The sequence below is a fragment of the Drepanopeziza brunnea genome (genome assembly GCF_022702325.1).
Source record: "Drepanopeziza brunnea f. sp. 'multigermtubi' strain 214-2 chromosome Unknown ctg18, whole genome shotgun sequence".
NCBI lineage: Eukaryota > Fungi > Ascomycota > Leotiomycetes > Helotiales > Drepanopezizaceae > Drepanopeziza > Drepanopeziza brunnea.
This window is the reverse complement of record NW_027094081.1, coordinates 225,337-244,721: the sequence shown is the minus strand read 5'-3', so window position 1 is coordinate 244,721 and position 19,385 is coordinate 225,337.

Genomic DNA, 19,385 nt, shown 5'->3' with positions numbered 1-19,385 from the left:
TTGTAGTATTGTAAAGATATGCCGAATATGCTACTGCTTACTTTAAGGACGTAGAAGCCAAGCTTTCGAGCTTTTTTATTAATAGTTACGAAGATAATTAAGCTTTGCGCGGACAATTACTCGACTTTTAAAGACAAATCATTACCTTCGACACCGAAAAAGCACTTTTAGCTAGCTAAATCACTACTCTCGAAGCCTTGCAACGCAACTTTCCTTTTTTATTCAACCGATCTTATCGATCTGCTGAACACCTCGACCTTGATAAATTCGATAGAATTATTATAAAACTCCGCCCGTTCTTGATCGATATAAGCATTAAACTCGTTATTAATAGAGACTAGTACCTTATTAAGTACGACAAAATAGCTTATTTCCTTTTTCGCTTTTCCGGCGAAGCTAAAAGATAAGTTAAAAGAAGCACTTCTATTCGTAGCGAGATACTTTATAAGAGCGTATTAAAGATTATCGATATCTTAAACGCTGCTTTCGGTGATATTAATATTAAATCTACCGCTTAACAAGCCTTCTTCGTCTTCGTTTAAAGAAACCGATCTTTCGCTACTTTTCTTTTTAAGTAGTAAAAGACTTGCTTCGAAGCTCAATTCGGCGACGAAGCTTTTATCGCTCTTTTTAAGCGCGCCTTTTATTCCGATATTATCAATCGCCTTTTATATATCTCGGCTAGTGATTATAAAACTAAACTCTTCGAGTTTATTTTATAAGTCCGCGGTATTGATAATATCTTTCGCAATCAAGACTTTAACTACTTTAAGAAAAAGATAATTACGGTCTCCGCTATCTTTTAAATCGCACTCGGATATACCGCTTTTATTCTTACTTTCATTATTATACAAAGAAGCATTGCTATAGACGTTAGCGTAATAAAAATAAGCTTTGTAGCTACTTAGACCGCCGCCGATGCTTTTGCTAAGCGTATTCTTAAAACCTTGAACGAAAGAGAAGCTAAAAAGGTTTATTGTCGCAACAATAGCTTTTGCAATTAGTGCTACGACAAAAACTATACGAGCTCCGTCTGCCCTACCGCTTTATAGAACATTAAAGGAAGAAAAGGCCAAGGAAAAGCTTAGTCTTTGATCGAAGACGCCGTCGGAGACTTTATAAAAAGAATACTTTGATCATCTCTTTTTTAGATACTCCGATTAAGAATCATTTGGTTCTTCTTTGTATTGTAATAAACTTAACTAATGAAATTCTTATTAAAATCAAAGCTATAGTTGATTGCGGGTATATTAGAAAAGTGATGATTAATTATTCTTTTGCGTAAACTTATAATTTAATTCTCGAACTTTTATTAAAACTTCGATCTTTACGACTCGCCGATAGATCTTTTTCGTTAGCGAACGTTATTTATAAGATACAATTTCATTTTAATATCAACGGCTATTTTGAACTCATTATTAAGTTCTTTTTTAACTTCGGCAAATACGATATTATTTTAAGTAAGCTTTAGCTCGCCTTTCACAACCTTTAAATCGATTAGAGCTCTGATTCTTTTACATTTAATAATAAGACTTGCAAAAATCATTGCTTATCTTTTATTTGTTATTAATTATTTATGCGCGGCTTAACACTTTTTGTTACGACCTTTGAAACCCTTGTCAAGGGACCTCTTTTTCGGAGACTAAGTGCAGCCGTCTTTTATATTATAGCTTTTATATTAGGAATAGAGATTTTCTTTACTTCTTTTTACGAAATTGACTAATAATTGAAGACCGAATTTAAGGTAGACCTCGCCGCTTTCGATATCACTTCTCGACCAAGCCTTTTTCTTTATATCTTAAACCTCTTTAACCTTTAAAAAATAGACCGAAAACTATATATTTCTTTTATAAATTTAATTGACGATATTCAACCTTTCGAACTTTAGCAACGCTATATAGCCGCCGATATGTACTTTTGCGGCGCTTCTCTTAAAGATATTCGAAAGGCTTTAGCTCTTAAAGCTCGTATCGATTTTGTTATAGTCGTCTTTTTTTAATATTACGATCACTTTAACGCTTTCGATTAAGACGAAGCAAATAAACTCGCTCTTTATAAAGACTGCGATTACGCTATCGAGCTAAAACTAAGCGTTATCTTTCTTTATAGCCCCTTTTATAATATGTTATAAGATGAACTTTTAGTTTTTCGCAAATTCTTTAAAGAAAACCTTGATAAAGGATTTATTTAAGCAAGTACTTTTTAAGCAGCTTTTTTTATATTCTTCGCTAAGAAACCCGGCGGAAGCCTCCGCTTTTGCGTGGATTATAGAGCCTTGAACGCTATTATAATAAAGAACAAATACCTTTTCTTTTTTGTTTAAGAAACCTTTTCCCGCTTTAATAAAGCTAAATACTTTATTAAATTAGACGTTATCTACGCTTTTAATAGAATCCGAATAAGAGATAGTAATGAATAGCTTATAGCTTTTAATATTTGATACGGCTTTTTCGAATCTTTCGTCATGCTTTTCGGTTTGTTAAACGCTTTAGCTACCTTTTAAGCTCGAATCAACGATGTTTTACGACTTTTCTTTAATATATTTTGTTCCGCTTATATCGACGATATATTAGTTTACTTCGATACTTTAAAAGAACACCGTTTATACGTTAAGGCCGTATTTTAAGCTGTTTAAAAAGCAAGCTTTTAATTAGACGTTAAGAAATGCGAATTCGAAGTTTAAAAAGTCATTTATCTCGGCTTGATTGTTTTTATTATAAGCGTTAAAATAAACCTCGCTAAAGTCGATTGTATAACCTTTTAAAAGGCCCTCGTTAATGTCAAAGACGTCCAAGCATTCTTAAGCTTTTTAAATTTCTATAAACGATTTATTAAAGGTTTCTTTCGAATCGTTACTCTTTTCGTCTACCTTATTAAAAAAGAATCTAAATAGAATTGGACCTCCGCTTGCTAACGAGCTTTCGATACTCTTAAAGAAGCATTCGTTTTAGCATCGATTCTTTTTCATTTCGACCTCGATCGTAAGATTTGGCTTAAGACGGATGCTTCCGATTACGTCTCTTTCGCTATTCTTTTTTAAAAAAATGATAAAAGCGAACTTTATTTCGTGGCTTATATGTTTCGTAAATACGACGCAGCCGAATGCAATTACGAGATCTACGATAAAGAACTTTTCGTTATAGTTCGAGCCTTCGAAAGCTAGCGTTTAGACTTTATAAGATCTTTATACTTTATACACGTATTGATCGATTATCGCAATCTCGAATACTTTATGATTTTAAAACAACTTACTCGACGGCAAGTTCGGTGGAGTGAGTTCTTTTTTAAATTCGATTTTATTATTAAATTTAAACTAAGAAAGGAAGGCCGAAAACCTGACTCTTTTATACGCCGATCACAAGACCTCTTTTAAGATGACTCCGACCTTCGTTATACTTATCGAAACTAAGCCTTCTTTTTTATCGACAACTTAGACTTTTAAATTTCGAATTTATTGATACTTACTTTTTCTTTAAACGCTTTCGCTTAACTCGATTTCTTTTCCGAGCTTACCTTTGCCGAGCTTTACATCGAAGTAGCTTTTTGCTTGAACGAATTAGCTTTTGCAAACGAGCTTTAAAACTTGAAAATCATACGCTTTTTAAAAGAAAGCTATAAATCCGATAAATGGTTTAAAGTTATTAGCAAAGAAATGATTAAAGAAAAAAGGATTCTTCATTTTAAAGAAATCGCTTTTTCCGAATGCATCTTGCGTAACGATCGATTATTTTTCCGAGGTCGATTGTACGTTCCGGATACCGAACTATATATTTTCTTTTTATAATCCGCTTACGATTCTTGCGAGTCGAGCTATTTAAGTAAGAACGCTTTATATAAAGTGATATCTCGAGATTACTAATAGCTTAATGTCAGCGCATTTTGCGCTCGATTCGTCCGCAGTTGCGATAGCTGCTTTTGTAATACTACCTTTCGACTTCGATACTAAAGCATTTTTAAACCCTTTTCTCTTTTCGATTAACGCTAGCGCTACCTTTTAGTCGATTTCGTCGGCCTTTTATTTTTTAGCAATAGCTACGACTGCGTTATAGTCGTAGTTGATCGCTTTTTTAAAAGTCGCTACTTTATCGCTTGTTATACTAAGCTTAAAGCAAAAGAGCTAGCTTAATTATTTCTCGATAACGTATAGAAATTATACGGCCTCTTCGATATTATCGTATTTAATAAAAGCTTTTTATTTGTTTCTGAACTTTAAAGAGCAGTCTGCTTTAAATTCGAGATTAAACTCAGCTTTTCTACGTTTTTCCACTTTAAGACGGATAGTTAAACAAAGATTTTCAATGCTTAATTCGAGCACTTTATTAAACAATATACCGATTATACTTAAGATGATTAGGCTACTTGGTTATTAATAGCCGAATTCTTAGCTAATAACGTAATGAACGCTTTTATTTAAATGTCTTTATTTTTCGCTAATATTAGTTTTTACTTTCGCGTTAGCTTCGGACCCTTTCGACCTTTCGAACTTACTTTTATACTTGCAATTCAAGCAAGAAACAAAGCAAGCATAGCTTTCGTAAATAAAATGAAATAAATCTTCGCTTTCTTTAAGACTAACTTTATTTCGGCTTAAGCAACTTAAGAATTCGCAGCTAATAAAACTAGATCCTTAGCTCTTACTTATCGAGTTAAAGATGAGGTTTTCTTTGACTTTCGCAATATTAAGACCGATAGACTTATTAAGAAGTTCGACCACAAGTTCTTCGGCTGTTACAAGATTAAAGAGGTATTAAGCTCTTATACTTATCGCTTAGACTTACCTTTCGAATACGACAAGTTGAACGATAGTTTTCATATTAACCTCTTTCGCCCCGCTTTTACCGACCTTTTGCTAAGCTAACAAAACTTTCCTTTTCTTTTTATTGCTATCGATGCAAATAGTGAAAAGCTATAAGCGGTTGAAGCTATTATTGATTCTAAAAGAACTAAAGCAAAAGGTTTTTAATACTTGATTTTATAGAAAGGATATAATCTAGAAGATAAGACTTAAGAACCTTTTTTTTACGTAATCAACGCACGGTCCTCTATCTTAAAGTTCGAAAAACGCTTTTTTAAAAAGCTAAAACTTATTAAAGCAGAACTTACTGCTGCTCGAAAGGAAGCTTAATTGTTTGATTAATTTTGACGAAAAGGATGCTCGAAGAGAAGGAATAAAAGGGACTATATATGAGGAGAGGAAACAAACAATTCAGCCAAGGAATGCCAAGGCTGAGGAACGCACGGACCCCCATAATGGACTTATCTCTTCTTGTACTTTAATATCTCTTCTATCTTTCGTACATAATTTAAACCTCATTCGAAGACCTTGCTTTCGTACCGTGACACTTGCTTACCGCAAAGTTTAGAAAAACCTCGCAACAGTTAATCTCTACTTTAAAATCATAGATGATCGAATAGCTTTAGATCTTTCGTTAAATAGGATTTAAGAAGTCTTATCCGATATCGACCTTTTACTCGTTTTATTTTTCGGTTTCGCATTTAAGCACGACGGCATTTAACGGAAGATTTAATACTTTTTTTACTTTAAGAATTTTAAAGACTTCGTGAACGACTAAATTCTCGACGAAGTAGCGACGTTATAATACGTTACTTTCGAAAGGCTCTTAGCAATAGTATTAAAAGCGAGCCGAAATTGTATGCTTTTAAAAAAAACATAAAAAACGCATTCCGAACTATCTTTATAACTGCTTATTAACGCTAGCATTTAAGCTTTTAATAAAAAAAGAAGTTCTATATTAATAACGTACTTCTTTTTAGCTTATCAACTTCTCTTTTCATTTACAATCTCTTAGCCGAGATTTAGCAATAGATATTGCAATCTTAGCTTAGCGTTAAGTTTATCGAGCATTTCTTTAACGATATAATGATTGCAATCCTCGCGGTTTAAATCCTTTAGCTTTTCGAGTTTAAGCGAGCTTACGACGAACTAAAAGCGATATGCGAAGTTTTTAAAAACAAAAAGAAAAAAGAAGAAAGCATAGCGGTTAATCTACTTAGCTTATTAATCGATATACACACTTTTACGGTCTTCGTGCTATTAAAAAAGCTGTAACGCGTCTTTTACTTTATTTAAATTGCAATCGACGATAAAAGCTTAATACTCCGCGAAGCTTAATCACTTACGAGATTACTATCTTTTTGCTTTTTCGCGGTTTAGCTTAGCTACGTCTTTTGCCGGCGCTTTTAAACTTTTATTACGTCTTTTAATCTTAAATAATAGCAAACTCTTAAGCGCAAAGTGCTTTAATTAGTAATAAAAGATATTAAATAGTAAAACAAGCTTTTCTTACTTTATAACGGCGTACGGTTTTTCAACGACGCTTAAAAGCTTATTATACACTTTTTTAAAGACGCTTCGATTCTCGGTTTAAGAGCCTTTTACTTCGATTACGTCTAGCATTAGCATTATGATTAAAAAGAACACGTATCAACTTTACAAATCGATTACGCTTACGCTAAAGACTTTTTTAATAACTTAGCTTTTCAATTTGATATTAATATTTACGAGATTCAAGCCGTCTTTAGATCGGTGCAAATTTAAAGATACAAGTAAAAGCAAAAGAAGCTTATCGTTTATATAAATAATATTACGATTTAGCTCGAAGTGAAAAAGCTCACTTTTAAGTCTTTTAAGCAAAACGAGCTTTTAAAAAGCTTTTTACTTTTAGCGGCAAAACTAGATCTGCTTATTAAAGCAGTTCATTTACCGAGAATCAATAATGAATTAGCCGACGCGCTCTTACGTAATAAAGTAAAGCTCGTAGCTAACATTTGTTTTTAATAGCTTTCTAGCTTATTTATACGCTGAGCTTCCGCTTAAATTTATTTGCAAAGCTAGCGCTTCGAGATTAATTAAAAAGTTTTTTTATTACGAAGTCGCTTTTAATACGAAGAACACTTATAAGTCGTATTAACGCTTTTAAAAGAACTTCGCTTTTGCTACTTTAAGAATAAACGGTTACTTTAAAAGCGGCGCAAAAGATTACGATTTAACGGAATAAATTGCGGCTAAAGCTTTTAATACTATCGATCAAAGACTACTTAAAGCCGAATCTATTAAAGAGGCTTTCGCCGCTATAAGATCTGCTTACGTCGAGCGCTACTTTCTCGTTAATAGCTTTAATATCGACTACTTACGTAAAATGATCTCCGAGATCACTTTATTATAAAGAAAAGAAGTTAAGAAAAAAGCTTCGCTTTTTTTAATAAAACAACTCGAAGCTATCATCGCTTTTACTCTTTCGATCTTTTGCGAATACGATTAAAAAGATATCGAAACTTCTTTTACAAACAAAGCTTTCGATTAACTATATCACGACACAGCTTTTAAAATAGCTTTTGCAAGCTTCTTGCGTATTAAAAAAGTCATTTGCGAAACAGCAGACCTTTTTAATACGAGCGTTTTCGAAGCTATAAAGCTTTAGCGCCGCGATATTATATTCGAAAAAAAGCACGTAATCTTGCACTTACGAAGCAGCAAATCAAACACCGATCACATCGAAGTAGAAATAATCTTAACGCAAACTAATAACAGAACTTGTCTAGTTATTGCTTTAAAAGCTTTATTTGCACTCGACCTTCGACTAGCAAAGTCTTTTTTGTTTCGAACCTTTTCCGGAACTTTTAATAAAGCAAAATACATTAATAACATGCGGCAAAAGCTCTGCCGCGCAAGCTTTAGAAACTAAAAGCTATACTCGAGCTATAGCCTTCGCCGAAGCGTTGCACAATACGCTACAGATAGGCTGCTCCATGGGGTGGGGGCCCCATAGGGTTTTCCTTCCTATTCCTCTTATAAGGTCTTGGCCGATAAAGGACTTTTTTTTTTAAACCTTATGAAAAGGATTTTTTTAAGTCAAATTCCTTACGAAGGATAGGGAAACCTTATAGGTTTAAAGTAAGACAGCTAAAAATAATATATATAAGGCCGCTAAAAATAAAACAAATTTACGAATATTTATTAATTCTACTTAATTATTATATTTATTTATTATATTTATTAATTACATATGTTATACTTTACAATTACATTGCATTATATTATAATAAACTAAAATTACTAAACAAAACTTCTAATTATGATTTTTCGCAATTTCTTAACTAACGCTATATCTTTGTTTTAAATTGTTACTTGTTTAGCGTGAATAGCATATAAGTTCGTTATTAAAAGTGATTAGTAAATCGATTAGTAAATCGATTAGTAAATCGATTAATAAATAAATATATAAGTATTTACTTTTAAACTCTTTTACGAAGAATGCTTTTAAAGCTTTTTATAAACATTTTAAAGCACCGCTTTGAAATTTAAAGTCTTGTTTAAAATCGTAAGTGATCTTTCGAATAAGACGTTAGAAAAGAGTCTTTTTAATAAAAAGCTCGGTGCTTTTTTAGTATCGTCGGATTTTTTTAACGCAATAGTTATATAAATCAGTAATTGTATTTAAGAATCAATTTATTAATTGATTGAACTTACTTCTTAGCTTATAACGACGGCGCTTTCGTTAGCTTAAACTTCTTTTTTTCGCAACAACTATAAACTTTTTAAGATATTTGCTTTTTTTGAATTTTTAACGAAAAGAAGTTTTAGCTGCCGAAAGTGATTTGCTAGTTAATAGAACAGAGCGAGCAGCTTTAGCCGTCGAAAGTGATTTTTTAGCTTTTTTGTGTTAAAAGAAAAGAATATCATTTTCATTTAGGTTTTTTTTATTATCGCTTTGCTTTTCTTTATTTATATTATTATAAAGCATCGTTTTCGTCGCGGTTTTTATAGCTATAATTAAGCCCGGGACAATAAAAAACCTTTTAAGAGCTTTTTACGCGAAAGCTTTTTTAATGCGATTGCTAATAAAAGCAAAAAAAGATTTAATAGCTGCAAAAGAATTGTTTCTAGCACTTAAGTCGTAAGACGGATCTTCGTTTTAAAGCTGAGCTAATGCACTCGCTTAGCTCGTCGATTATTATATTGCTTTTAAAGCAGTTTTAAAACAATAAGCGAACGAAAGAAAAAGGTTTAAGAAGATTAAACTTATTAAAAGCTGTTAATACTTATGCTAGTATTATTAAGAACGATGCTTTTATTTATTTCGAATTGAATAGCCGGAGTAAATCTAATTGCGTTTGCTAAAGAAAAATTTGATTAGTAAATATTTATTAATTATAAGTTAAAAACATTATCGGATCGAAATTTAAGAGATAATAAGTAGGCTGCTCCATGGGGCCCCATGGGGCCCCACGGAGTTTTGAGTCCTCCCTACGGGGGAACCCACGGAGGGTATAAAATTCTGCCCTTCTTTATAAGGAAACCCTATAGGGCGTGGGGTTACTCTATAGGGTTTATATACATAAAAATATGCATATGCATAATTACTAATCAAGTTTATTAATCACATTTACTAATCATATTTATTAATTACATTTACTAATTACATTTACTAATCAGAGACTTAGAGTAGTAGTCAAATTTATTAGTTATAAAGGCTTAAGGGTTAGTAAAGACCCGTTCTTTAGCTTAAGTCTATTAATTACAAAGAGTTAATAAAGACCCGTCTTTCTGCAATTACGTAGAATACGTTCAACTTGGTCTTCGCTTTTGGCTTAAGTTCTTGCTTGTAAGTATAGTTCAGATAAATCTCGTTTGACTCAAGTAGCTTTCTTAGCTTTTAGCACTTATTACTTTACTTAAACTCATTTTCATTCGAGAACTTAAAGGTAAAGCGTTTATATGCTAAAGTACTATCGATAATAAAAAGGTATAGCATCAATAGCTCTTTTAAGATGCTTTTAGCTTCGGCATAATCGCTATCGAAAAGCTTAAAAGTAAGATCACTTAAGATCAATCGAACTTTAACATCTTTATAAGCAAATTGCTTTTTAATTAAGTTAAGGAAAGAGATAAAGTGGTCGAAGAGATAAAAGACTTAAGCGCTCTTCTTTTAAATAAAAAATCAATTAGTGATTATAATATATAGCTATTATTATTAACTTTATTAACACCGTAATGCTTGATGCCGAACTTGTCGACAAAACCTTTGCGACCTTTCTATTCGTAATCGAGGCCGATTAATCTTAAAAACAAAGCGATATCCTCTTTGTTATAGCAAATAAATATTAAATTAATAACGTTATTATTAGCATAAACGACTACGAAATCTTTATAACGATTAAGTATTTCGTTGATTAGCTTGTTGCCACCGGTATTAAAAAGGTTGACCTCGATTATGGCGTTATAAAAGAAAAGAATCGATATTGTGAAATAAAGAAAATAATTAGCTTGAAGCAAAGAATCAAAAAGCAAAGAATCAAAAGGAAAATAATTACTTAAGTTGAATGTGGTTATAGTTGAGTATTGAAGTTGGTTAAGAAGTTAGGTGTTGAAGTTAAGAAGTTGAAGTTGGATGTTGAAGTTAAAGTTGAGAAGTTAAGTGTTGAATTTAAGGTTGAAAAGTTAGTTGTTAAGGTTAAGAAGTTGAATGGAATATAGTTGTAGTGATGATGAAAAAAAGAAAAGGAAAAAGAAGAAGAGCGAGTACTTATATAAAAATAAAAGTGTAGCTTAATCGTAATCGAGGCATTGCTTCGATTTATTAAAGGTGAATTATAATATTTAAAACAATAAATCGACGCGGAATAAAGAAAATAACGATGCAATGCTTCGATTCATTAAAGGTGAATTATAATATTTAAGATAATGAATCGACGCGGAACAAAGAAAATAACGATGCAATGCTTCGATTTATTAAAAGTGAATTATAATATTTGAAACAATAAATCGACGCGGAACAAAGAAAATAATGCGTCGCTTAATGATAATCGATGCAATGCTTCGATTCAACAAAAGTGAATTATAATATTTAAAACACAAATTCGACGCGGAACAAAAAAAGAACGCTTCGCTTAATAAATCTGATTAGTAAATTTGATTAGTAAATCTGATTAGTAAATCTGATTAATAAATGCTGCACGGAAGAAACCTTGCATGCTGCACGTCCTTTTGCTACACGTGCTTAGCTCGGCTATAGCTCGGCTATAGCACGTGCTTTACCGTACGTAATTTGATTAGTAAATCTGATTAGTAAATCTGATTGGTAAATGCTGCGCAGAAAGAATTAACGTACTTAAGGCTGCTACACGTAACTTACGTAAGGCTGTTATACGTAACTTACGTAAGGCTGCTACACTTAACGTACTTAAGGCTGCCACACGTAAACTACGTAAGGCTGCTATACGTAACCTACGTAAGGCTGCTATACGTAACCTACGTAAGGCTGCCACACCTAATCAACTTAAGGCTGCCACACCTAACCTACGTAAGGCTGCTATACGTAACCTACGTAAGGCTGCTACACTTAACGTACTTAAGGCTGTTATACTAAACGTACTTAAGGCTGCTATACTAAACGTACTTAAGGCTGCTATACGTAACTTACGTAAGGCTGCTACACTTAACGTACTTAAGGCTGCCATACGTAAACTACGTAAGGCTGCTATACGTAACTTACGTAAGGCTGCCACACTTAACGTACTTAAGGCTGCCACACGTAACCCACGTAAGGCTGCCATACGTAACTTACGTAAGGCTGCTACACTTAACGTACCTAAGGCTGCTACACGTAACTTACGTAAGGCTGCCACACTTAACGTACTTAAGGCTGCTAAACGTAACCTACGTAAGGCTGCTATACGTAGCGTACGTAAAGCTGCTATACGTAACTTACTTGTAAACTATAGTTTACGAGCTATATAGCTTTACGAATAACTTAACTTTATTAAAAAACTTAATAGTTATAAAAAGAATCAGCTCTTTTAAAGTTTAGTAAAAGTAATACTTATGATTAAAAGAATTACGTGCATTAGCTAACTAAAAGGTTTTATAATCAAGTTAAAAGTCTTTTAATTAATATAACATTTTAAGCGAAGCATGCTAACTAACTCGTGAACCATGGTTTACGAGTGAACTCTTTTTTTAACTACTACTATCGGTATTCTTAGCTAGCTAGCTAAAGTCGATATAAATATATTAATAATAATAAAAAAACTAAAGATATCGATAAAAAAGAATTTAATTAATTATTGTAATCAATTGTAAACAAATAAATACAAAAACATAATGATATAAAAAAAGCAATTTAGTAAATAAAATTAAAGTCGCTAATTATAAAACTTAGCAAGAGCGATACTTTTTGCAATTAAACGCTTGATTTTAAAAAAAGCTTTTTTCTTTTTATCTTGTACTAATCCCGCTTTATTATCTTCTTTTTCTTTTATTCGTTTGCGCTTTAAAGTTGATAATAGATTTGTAATTCGTTCGCTTATAAAAGTATTAGATTTAAAGTCGTTAAACTTATATATAATAATTGACTTACTTTAACTTTAAATAACGATTAAAAGAGTTTTAAGTTTCGAAATACTAAGTTTCGAAGTTTGAATAGCATTTAAGGTTCTATAAAATAGCGAAGCCGAGTCCGGTATTCTATTAGCTTCCTTTTTACTTATTATCTTTTTATTACTTTGCTTAAAGCTTGATATTTCTTTCGCGTTAAAATAATTTTGTTAAGAAATATCATTCGAATCGTTTTAATCGTATAAATTTGCTATCGCTAATATTTAAGTTAGAATTTATATTTAAATAAAAGCGTATATTATATAATATCGTACTTCGTTGTACTTTATTTTTGTAATTTATATAGCGTTTAAAGCTAGTCGATTCGTTCGTATTATTCGAATCTGAATTTTTTAAATCGTTTTCGTTTTTTATATTATTAAGAACGTTTTAGTTTGTATTATCTTGAGTTTGCTTATCGAAAAGTAAATCCGTAGCTATTTTCGATTGATTTACTTTGCTTGGTTTTCTTTGTAAAAAACATAATCGATTTGCTACGACTTTGCTTTAAGAAGCGAAAGAATGCGCTTTATATAATCTTATATAATAGTTAGTAAATCGATTAGTAAATCAATTAGTAAATCGATTAGTAAATCGATAAAAAGTAAAAATATCGCAAGTAAATTAACTTACTTTTTAAATGCCTTTCGTAATTTAAAGACTTTCCGTACCGTAGTTATCGCATTTTAAACGAAACATTTTTATTAATATTTTAAAATTCATTTAAGTTTTCTTTTATTCAATATAATTAATAAATATTTATAAAATCAATATTATTTAAACTTACGTGATTTTCGTACTTTAGCTTTTAATATTATCAATTTAACTTATCGTTGCTTAAAACTTATTATTCGAAAGTCTTAATCGATCGCAAGATTATCGTAAATAAAAATATATTTAAAACAAGATAAGCTTTAAAATTAACGATTTTGCTATTCTTAAAACTTTTGTATTTTTTATTCGAATTCTTTTTTAAGCTAATCTTTATTTAAATTATTATAGTTTATTAAAATCGATTCGAATAAGTGCCGAGCTTTATTTAAGCGAGTATTACATATCTTAAAATATAAAGCAATTATTTCTTTTACGATTATTAATAGCGATAAATTACCGCGACGATAATCGTAAATATCTTTTGCAATATTAAATACTTTTTTTACGTAAATACTAGTTAAAAAGATGCATAAAAAATCTTTAGCTATTCGAGCTAGATCAAGGTACCGAAGTTTAAAGTTTCGCTAAGAAGTTAAAATCTTTCGTCCGTCGACCGTTAAACTTAATTAATAAAAATCAATAAAATTAAGGTTTTAAATTAAAATTTTAAATTTACGAGCTAAAAGATAATCATGCACTTTCGACGACTTGTAATTTATATTTTCGAAAGAAGCTTGTAAAAAAGAACTTAACATTAATTTGCCGCGGAATAATAAAGCGGCTATCGGTTGACGATCGATTGCTTTAATATTATCAATACGTTAAGCTATAAATATTAAAGACTTATAATGTTCGTTAAAAAGCTTTTCGAATCTCGCTCGATATATTGCAGATTAATCTTTACTTTCGTAAAGCTAAGAAAAATTTAAATCGAAAGTCTTTAACTTAATAGCAAGATATAAGATTATCGCGAAAGCAAAAATATTTTTTAACGGCTTTTGCGTTTTCTTATAATACTTATTTAATTTCTCGATAGTATTAATAACGCTTTCTTTTAATTGCAAAATCTATTTAAAATTATTACGATTTTCTTTCGAAATCTTTATATATTTAAACTTTAATCGTATTTATACTTTATTTAAACGTTCGAATATTTTATCGAATATTAAAAATCCGTATTAAATAATAAGATTAAGTTCTTTATTTAAGTGCATAATTAAAAAGTGAAACGGTCGAAAGATATCGATTAGCTATAAGATTTGCTTTTATTAAATATTAGATAATTTAAAAATACTTATCTTATCGATCTTTATATAATGTTTTTAAATAACATCTTTAAGAGTTATAAATCGATTAAGCATATAAAATATAAAATCTTATCTTATAATAATATTTAAAACAAGCTTTAAGCTTTTCGTTAAAAGATGCTTTGAATCGTCGATAAAAGCTTTTATCGTTTTATTAAATCGCGATTTTCGAAGTTAGCTAGCCGTAATACACTTAATAAACTTCCGAACTTAAATACGTTGATTAATAATTAGTAAATATAATTAATAAATATTTTTTTTTAAAAAAAAAAACTTATAATCGCAAGTGTATATGCAATCTTTCGTTTATCGCGTTTTTTTGCTTCTTTTAGCTCGTTTATATCAGAATCTTCTTTTTAATGCTTTTTTAAGCTTTCGTTCGTAAGCGATAATCGCAATTTAAGCAACGTTTTAAAAGATAATTGTAAGACGTAAGCTATACACGGAACGTATAGAATCTTTTAGCTTATAAAAAGCTTTTTTTTAAACGCATTTTCGACGTATTTAAGCAACTCTTTTATTATTATGTTATTCGAAAATACGTTATCCGTTGTAATCGCGATTATCTTTTTTATTAAGCTTAATTTAATAAAGCGTTCGTAAATAATTTTTATTAATTCTTTTTTTGTATAATTAAACTTAACGTATATAAATTTAAGCATAAGTTAAATCATATGCTAATCTTTTGTAATTGCAATTCCGATTATACATATAAAAGAATAGCGTTTAATGCTAGACTAATAGTTTAGTGAAATGCTAAGTTTTTAATTAATTAGTAAATTATCTAATAGATAGCGATTAATTTTTAAAATCTTATCGTCGAAGTTTCGTTTAATAATTAAAGTATTAAAAAGCTTAAGATATAGGTTTTATAATTCGCAAAAAGATTTTTAATCCGAGTTATTAATTATTCGAAATAAGCTTCGCGTAAATAATATAATATCTAAAACACTTTTTCGAAATGCTGATTTTAAGTTTTGATGCGAAAGCGTTTTTCGTAATAGATATGTCTATTTGATATTAGTTTTATTATTTATTAATTAGATTTATTAATTCGATTTACTAAATAGATTTATTAATTAGATTTACTAATCAGATTTATTAATTAAATTTATTTATTAGATTTACTAATCAGATTTACTAATCAAATTTACTAATCAGATTTATTAATCAGATTTACTAATCAGATTTACTAATCAGATTTATTAATCAGATTTATTAGATTAATAGATTTATTAACCGAATTTATAAATAAAAACAAACGTATTAAATTGCGTTAAAGAGATTTAAATCTTAATTAAGTTTGCCGAAGCTTTTGTTTTAGCTTACTTACGACGCGTTTGCAAACGTCCGTTTTTTAATAATCGGCTAATGCTTTCGTTTTAAAAGCCTTTAACTTCGGATGCTTTAAAGCTCGGTCGCACTTTTTATAGTATATTATAAGCTTTCTTGTTGATTTTTTACCTACTTAAACGAATTTAATCTATATAAAAAAAGTTTTCTTTTTATTCTAATCGATTCGCAAAGGATTTTAATTAGCTTTTTATTATTAAGAATACTATAAGGTCTATGATTATTAAATATTAAAAGTCTCAATTTCTTTAACGTTTTAAATATAATATTGATTAAAACATCTAATAGTTATTAATAATATTAGGCTAAAGAAACTAGTTATAAAGCTTTCGAACTCTTAACTTTAAAATAGATCGGTATCTTCGTAAATAGTTAAAGTAATTTAAAATGAAAACGAATTAGTAGCTTAAGAAGATATGTTTAGATTCTAGCGAATTTGTTATTAAACTATTAATTTGAACTTATATATCAACGTTAAATATACTTGAATATTATATATTATTATTTTATAATTTAAATATATTTTATTAAGTTAGTTCATTCTTAAAAAGGGTTTTGCTTACGCTTAATTTTTTTTAAACAGCATTCTTGCGAGCGTTAAGTTTTAACTAGCGGTTTTTTATTTTTTTTTTATTTCTTTTTATTTCCTTTTTATTAAAGCTTAATTATAATTATATCTTTTAACGCTTTTAAGCTCTTTTTACTTAAGTTGACTATTACGAACAACCTTTTTACATATAGACTTTAATGTCGGTATATTTATATCGACCTTAACTAGCTAGTAGTATTTAAAGGAGTTCACGGGTTACTTAACATGCCTCGCTTAGCATATTATACTAGTCAAAGGACCTTTAACTTAATTAATAAACTTATTAGTTAGTTAATGCGCGTGATTCCTTTTAATCATATAAAAGGAACTAGCTTTTTTGAATTTTAAAAAGCAATTAAAATTCAAATACTTTTATAACCGAGTGTTTTGCAATTGCAAGTACTTTAACGACCGTTACGAAGTTACGAATATATTTTTTAATCGCTTAAAAGGAATCTAATACTTAGTTTTTTTTAATTTTTACTTTCGATAATTATTAATTTAAAATTCAAATAATGATTTTATAATCTTTTTAAGCTTTATATAATCTTTTCGCTTTTTTATAAATTCTTTAAATAATCGCTTAAGGTCGTTATAACAAGTACTTACTTAAATTTATTAAAGTTTAATTAATATATAAAGATAAAGTGCTTATAGAAATCTTAATGTAAATATAATCTTTGCAGCTTTCTTTTCGGCTGCTGTTATGCGGTAAATAAAATTAATATAATCTGATAAATATTAAAAATAAAAGCATTTAATTAAAAATTTATTATATAAAACGATAAAACACTTTATAATCGTATTAGCTTATAATTATATCTACAAGCTCGAATATCTATTATAGCTGAAGAATAAATAAAAGAAATTCATATTTTAACGGACGCTTACCGATTTATTTGTAAGTACCGTTTTATTATCTATATATTAATCAAGTTATTAATTTATTAAAGATTACAAACTAATTAAACTCGATCTTTATCGAAGTAAATAATAAAACTTATTATTCTTTTTCTATTAAACGAACGAACAGTCGAAACGCTCGGTATATAATAAAAATGCTAAACGAAAAAGAGCGTAATCGTAGTTAATTAGTTAGAATAGACGAATATCGAGTTAAGCGGTTTTTAAATAACGGCTATAAAATTAAGCTATCTGTTAAATAGATTAGTAAAAACGAACATAACGACGGATATTATAAAATTAGTATTATTAACGGGCAAAAGACTTTTTATATATAAAAAAGAAGTATCGCAAGAAAAGAAAGTAATAAATTCGATAGCTTGCGAAGGCCTCTTGAATTTCATTATTATAAATTAATAAATGAGTTTATATAAATAGTTTTAAAATCGTTATTATATTAAATAAAATATATATATAATTAACTTTAAATATAATTCATAAATTTAAATATTAAAATAATTTATTAATATATTTATATCGATTTTAAATACAGCAAGTCGGTCAATTCTTTTGATTCAAAACTTTAAGATATAACGACTTTAAGCGATTACTTAAAAGAACTTACGAAAGCGCGGAAGTTCATATAAAAGCTTAAAAGAATCTTAAAGTAATGATTTAAAATTAATAATTACCGAGTATAAAAGTCGAAGGTAGCTAAGATCTATATATACAAAAGTAGAAGCGCTAAAGACTCGTGAACTATGGTTTATAGGTCAAAAGCGAAGAATAAGAGAATACGAAGAATACGAAAGAAAAAATAAAAGAAGTAGCTTAGCGCATGTAAAGTGCGTTTAAGAGACCTAGCGTATCGTTACATAAGAAACCGACGATTAATAAATGTGATTAGTAAATATAATTAATAAATATAATTAATAAATATAATTAGTAAATATAATTAATAAATATAATTAGTAAATATAATTAATAAATATGATTAGTAAATATGATAAGTAAATATAATTAATAAGTATTATTAATAAATATAATTAATAAATAAGATAAATAGAAGTATTTTTGTAAAATACAAAATTTGTAATTAATCGTGAATTCTATTTTATATAAACTTAAGCATTGATTTTAAAAATAATCTTAATTCCGTATCGCTATCTTTAACGCCGTAAAATAACTCCGGAGCTGGCTCGTCTTTTTTCTAAATTAATTGTATAACGCGTTGAAATAAAATAAGATCGCAATCAGCTTTTTTAAATTTAGTATTCTTTTCGAATCCTTTTATATTTTATTAAGCGGCTAGACTCGGCAATTCGTATTCAATCTTATCGGTATTTGCTTTAATTTTAGCTCGCTAATACTTTTTTTTATTAAAAGAAAAGTAAACGTAAAAAGGCTTGATTAGATAAAGACTAAAAGTTATAATATTAGTTCAGTTGATTAAAAGCATAATAAAATGAATTTTTACTTAATTCGTTTTGAAATCGTGCTTGTTAAGTCTTAAGCTATTAATTTAAAAAAAGCTTCTTTACTTTTTAAATTAACAGCTCGGCACTTTTTTGTTAAAGACCGCGTTATACTTTGCTAATAGCGACGAAATTGCTAAACGGTTATTATATAACGTAACTTTATATTATTAACAAAATATAAATATTTAAATAAAATAAATGCTTACTTATGCGTGCTAACGTATTAATTGCCGAATGACTTTCTTTATTTCTTTATCGGTAATCGAGACGTATTTATCGCAAGGTATATTACTATTTTCTTTTTCGTTTTTTCGCAAATTAAATTCTTTATAAACTTCTTCGTTTGAATTGAATGCTTTATTAACTTAATCGCTATTTAAGTATTTTTTATTATTGAATCTAATTATAAAAGAAACGGCTTGCATAACAAGATTATCCGCGTAAATGCTTCGATTCTTTTTAAAATCGATTAATAAATTGCTTAGTAAATTAAAGAAAAGAAAAAGTACCGTTTATTTATAAGATTCTTTCGCATTTCAGCTTATCGAGTTTTCTTTTTAGCTTTTGATGCTTAAGAATATTCTAAGGTTTATTTTTAAATTGCAAAAAGCTGATTAGCGGCCGCTTGATCTCGTCTTTTAGCTTTTCGAAGCTTATTTACTTAAAGATTTTGTTTCAGCTTTGCTGTACGAGCATTAGCTTTT